The sequence below is a fragment of the Phocoena phocoena genome, chromosome X (genome assembly GCF_963924675.1).
Source record: "Phocoena phocoena chromosome X, mPhoPho1.1, whole genome shotgun sequence".
NCBI classification, from domain to species: Eukaryota; Metazoa; Chordata; class Mammalia; order Artiodactyla; family Phocoenidae; genus Phocoena; species Phocoena phocoena.
Window position 1 is genome coordinate 111,371,370 of NC_089240.1, and position 6,000 is coordinate 111,377,369.

Here is a 6,000-nt window from a genome sequence, read left to right on the forward strand (position 1 = left end):
ATCTTGACAGGATTGTTCTGAGACTTCTGGGAAAATGAGCTTTTGTCGAGTGTTCATTATGAGCTAGGCACTTTGTTAATCAATTAGCTAATCAGCTCATTTAATTTCCACATAAACCTATGATGTGGGCACTATTTTTATCAGAAAAGCAAGGAAGATCATTTTGTAGGCGAAAAAATTGAGGATCAAAGAGGTCTTACCCAAAGATCACCCTAGCAGTAGCTGGCAAGCCTGGAACTTGGGGCCTATTGACTCTGAAGTTTGAATTTGTTCTTTTTCCATCAGGCTGCCTGTTAACTTTATTTGTCCAAATCTCAAATTTGACTTGTTGGCTACAGAGCCAAATGTGTTGCGTCTGTTCTTAGTGATGCACTGTTACTGAAGAGGATGTTTGGTGAATATTCTGGCTTAACCAGGTGCTCAGTCTGATTTTTGCAAGCTCTGTCACATGCCCAGTTTTGGGGAAGGTGAGAAAGAAATGACGAGGCCAAAGGCACTCCGTCTGGTGGCTTTTTTGCTCTCGGCATAGCCAGTCTCCCATTACACACCTAACTGGTCTAAGAGAATAGCAAGAGGGGTAAGAAGATGGGTGGGTGAGAAGGGAGGACATAAGTCTTCTCCCACGTGTGAGCTCAGCTTCTTGCAGGGCTTTAGTTACGTAAGAGGCACTAAGATTTTCTTGGGTGCCTATTATGTGCCAGGCTTCTTCATATGCTATTCCTCCATCATTCGTTCAAAAATCTCTGTTGAGCCCTGTTAAGGTAAGGCATTATTTATTTTAGACATTGGAGATATAGCAGTGAACATAACAGGCAAAATACCTGCTGCTCTAGAGCTTGTATTCAAGTGGAAACCAAAGAGAAACTTGCTTTTCTTCCCCCAGCTCCAGCTGCAGCTCCACCCCGGGCATATTTGCTTTTATTTATTCAATACATCAGCGTTCCAAGTGAGAATTCATTTGAAAAAAAAGGACCCTGCTGCCTAGAAGAAAATGAAGTTTGAGTAGGACCATGCTAAACAAATCAGATAATTAGATCTAAAGTAGATCTGTAATTTAAACACAGGCCTTTGGGTTAAAAAAAAACTTTTGTTGGAAACTAAATAGATGCTTTTATCAGAGAACATCATTCTCAGTATAAATCAGTTCTGAGTAAAGGCCTCTGGCTTAGAGAGCAAGAAAGAGATTTGAACTCTTTTGTTGTCAAAACTGCAAGAAAACCCCAAATAAATTAAAATATTGTATTTTAAAATTATCAAGTGAGGGTTAATGACAGCAACATTGCTCTTGCATTTCATTTTCATTGGAACTGCATAAAGTAGATGCTATGATTATCCCATTTCTCAGATAAAGAGACTAAAGCTCAGAGAGATTGAGTTCCTTGCTGCTGTTTCTGTGCTTCATCCACACAATCCGTATGTGGAAGAGCTGGGATTTGAATCTAAGTCTGTTTAACTCCAAAGTCCAGACATTTTTCACTTGAGCAGATACTGTCTTTTAGTGAACATGCTTGTGTCTCTGCTCCCTACACTCATACTAATGAAAGACAGTGTTCAAGAGACTTCACTAATGCTTTTCGGCTAAGAAAGAGGAAGAGCAGTGTGGATCCCACAGCATGTGTCTCGGCTGAGCTTCCTGGGGGTCACCTGACCCAAGGTCCCTGGGCTTCACCATGCCAGCATGGGCCTGCACTTGAAGGAAGGCAGTCTTGCCTCCTGTCAGATTCCAGGGATTGAATTTCATACAGCTACAAAGGAAGCAGCCATTTATTAGATCCTTTCCACTCCTTGAAAATTTCCTGTGATCCCTGCGAAGACAATCCAGGTTCAAGGAGGTGCAATGAAACTCTTTAAGAGAAGGGCCACTGGGGGCACATTGTGCTGCTGAGAAAAGCCAATCAAGCCGTAGAGAGAGAGCTGACAGTGTGCCAAGATTTCAGCTTAGAAGCATGAAGCGTAGAACATTCTTCCTTATTTGCCCCTCAACTCTGGCTTCCTCAAATACCAGTCTCAGAGCCAGTGTAGCTGGCTAAAACATCCAGCAAGTCATAGATGCCCTCAATTGTCAAAACACAGCCAGGTCTTTGAGAGCAGATACAGTGAAATCCACCAGATGGTGATGTTTCCAAACAAGGTGATGTGGAGCATGACTCTGAGCTGCCTGGGAGGTCTGGAATGTTCGCTGATGCTGGACTAAAAGAAAGCTTCACATGTTGCTCAAAAGTCAAAGGGCATCTCTAAAAGCCATGAAGATGATGGGTCTATGCAGAAAGGAAAAAACAACTTGGGGAAGGCTGCTTGGGGCCCAGAATCATTTGTTCTCTAAACAAGGAGCCCTTTAGCCTCCTGGGGACTAAACGTACCCTCCCTGAGGGCCCTGAGTACTTGATGTCTTGGGGAGAGGGATACATGACTAAAAATTAGGGCTGATGTCAGACATTTCAGCAAGAAAGCAAGTTCCAACGTCTGTCCTAAGATCAGCCCAGATGAGGCCCCATGTCCCACATGATCTATATCAGTGGTTGGCAAACTTTCAGAAAGGGCAGGCCACAGCTTTATTTAGCCCCTCTAATTTAAGGTTGTGCATGCCAGGAATACATTTGAGCATTTGAGGTCTCTTGACTCAACTCTTCACATATGTACAGCAAATATGATTTCTTAAGTGTTCAAAGGCCTTCTTTTAAAATTCAGCTGCAAAAGCAATTTGGCCACTTTAATGTGATTCCTTGCCTTGACTTTTCCTTGCAGAATATCTTCATGGATGCTTTAATCTACCTTGACAAAATGTAGCCTCCAGCAGTCACCTCCCCCCCCCCACACCCCCACCCTCCCGCCCCAGGGTTGTGTCCCTCTGCCTTGCAATTTCCCAGGGGATTAGAGGATTTGTTTCCATAGGGCAAGCCACTGGAATTCTCTTTTCCCTGGTCCTCAAGGACCAGGGAAGCATATGCAGTCCTTCCCTGTAGGCGGCCTCAATTCCTACCAGGAATGTGGACTAGCAGGCTGAGCACCCTAGACCTATCAGAGACCAGCCAAGCATACTGGCTTCTCTCAGCCTCCTTCTCTTTCTCTTAGCCCTCTTCCCCAGGCTAATTTACTCATTCTCCATGCTGCAGCGGAGGTGTCTTGCCTGAATACTTGGACTAGAAGAGCCTTCTCTCTTAAGCATGCTAATCAGCCCCTTTGTAGCATTAATCGTAACTCTAAATTAAAAATTACTTAAGTTTTTAATGCCTACCCTCTGTACTAGACTGTAAGATCCATGAAGGTGGGGAAGTATCAATTTTATTCACCATTATATCCCTAGTGGGTGATAAAGTCAAGCATTATAACGTTCACGTATAGTAAGCCCTTAAACGTGTCAGACATTGCTCTATGTGCCTACGTGTGTGCTCTGTGTATATTAATTCATTTAATCCTCACAACAATCCTATAAGGTGTGCACTATTATCATCACTGTTTGAGAGGTGAGGAGATGAAAGTGTGGAGAGGTTAAATAGCTTGCCTAAGGTCACAAAGCTAGGAAGTAATAGGGCTGGGATTTAAACTCAAGTAATAGGGCTTCAGAGTCCATGTTCTTAACCATCACACTCTAGTGCCTCTCCCTGAGACTAATACATGAATGGAAATGAGTGAAATGAGATAATCCACCTCTAACATATTCTCCAGTTATGATCAAAAGTAGTGCTTTTCTTGGACCCCAGAAATAATCTTTTGTGTTTAAAACTGGAAGCCAGATGGAAGTAAGCACACAAGTATTGGCAATCTTGGTTTAGAGGGGTCCATCCAAGAATTGTCCTTTACCTGGCTAACAAGAGAATACCTTAGACTCAACTCATTTCATATCACACATTGAAAAACACATTAAAGCTCAAACAGGGATTTAGGAGGATCTTATCTTTAAGACAAGGCAGAGAAAGCTGAATAATACTGTATTATTGGGATTAGGTTTAGTTATGAGTAATAGTAAATCCCCAAATAAGAGAAGTTTATTTCTCTTTCATGCTTAATAAGTCCTGAGGTCATCAGTTCAGGATGGGGGCATGGTGTTTCTTAGTGACAGGGGCTGTGAATGGAGATGTAAATCGGGGAGCAAGAAATATAGGACTGGAGTTCAGGGCAGAGAAACTCCACTACGCTGTTGGTAGGAATGTAAATTGGTGCAGCCATTATACAAAAGAGTCTGGAGATTCCTTTAAAAATGAAAAATAGAGTTACCATATGATCCAGCAATCCCACTCTTGGGCATATATCTGGAAAAGGTGAAAAACTTTAATTCAAAAAGATACATTCAGGGCTTCCCTGGTGGCGCAGTGGTTGAGAGTCCGCCTGCCAATGCAGGGGACATGGGTTCGTGCCCCAGTCTGGGAGGATTCCACATGCCGCGGAGTGGCTGGGCCCATGAGCCATGGTCGCTGAGCCTGCGCGTCTGGTGTCTGTGCTCTGCAACGGGAGAGGCCACAACAGTGAGAGGCCCGCATACAGCAAAAAAAAAAAAAAAAAAAAAAAAAAAAAGATACATTCACCCTAATGTTCATAGCAGCACTATTCACAATAATCAAGACATGGAAGCAACCTAAGTGTCCACCAACAGATGAATGGATAAAGAAGATGTGCCATATATATATAATGGAATATTACTCAGCCATAAAAAAGAATGAAATATTGCCATTTGCAGCAACACGGATGGATCCAAAGTGAAGTAAGTCAGGCAGAGAAGGAAAAATGTTGTATGATATCACTTATATGTGGAATCTAAAAAAGAATAATACACATCAACTTAATTACAAAACAGAAACAGACTCACAGACACAGAAGACAAACTTATGGCTACCAAAGGGGAAAGGGGAGGGAGAGGGATAAATTAGAAGTATGAGATTAGCATATACACACTACTATATGTAAAACAGATAACCAACAAGAACCTACTGTATAGCACAGGGAACTATATTCAACATCTTGTAATAACCTAAAATGGAAACGAATCTGAAGCTCTACAGCTGAAACTAACACAATATTGTAAATCAACTATAGTTAAAAAAAAAAAAAGAAGAGAGGTTGCGGGTGGGGCACAGAGGTGAGATGATGCTGAATTTGAAGCACCTCTGGGATATCTAGATGAAGATGTGTATCAGAAAGTAAGATATAATGTCAGAGGACTGGACTATAGATACCGATTTGAGAGTCTTCATCTCAGAAACAATAATGAAAGCCCTTGGAGGGATACTATTTCAGAATCTGAAAGTATAAAGAGAGAAGAGAATAGGCCAATATCATGAGGTTTTCAAAATAAGAGTTTCAAGGAGGAGAAGGAAAATCAATAATGTCAGCTGTTGTAGAAAGCTCAAAGAGGATGAAAGCTAAGAAAGGAACATCAGAGACAACCAGCTGAAACTGCCCTGAGCAGTCTTGGGTGGTGAAGAGCTGTGGGAAGTGTTGAGAAGGTGCGGGTATGCAGGCAAAACAAGGCAAGGAAGAAGGGAAAAGACCCCGATTTCAGGGTACCTAGTGTGGGCGAACGGTGAGGAAGTTTGGGTCCAGGTTGTAGACCACGCATTAAGGTTTTGATGTGTGAGTTTAGGGTGGGCAACAAGGTATGCTCACTTTTACACAAAGCATGGAATTTCAGAACTGGAAGTGCCTTTCGAAACTTCATCTAATCCTCAACTGAGCAGTAATAAGAACAAAATTTATGCCCACAAAGCAAAACCTAACCACTTCTGTCCTCAGCTGTTACTAACCAAGGCACCAGCCTTTCCTTGGCCCTATAGGAACCCATGTGGGCAAGACTACAAAACACTCTTCAATCCCATCTAATAAAACAGGGAATTTTTCCAAAGATTCAAAGTCTGACACCAGGGAATTAATTATCAGTCTTCTTTACAGAGATAAAGTATCGCCTGTGGAGACATCTATAGAGAGAAATATTCTAATTACTATTTGGGTGCCAGAAAACAATATCTGGAATCCCAAGGCAGAGAGAAGCTTTGGAAGCCACTGGAC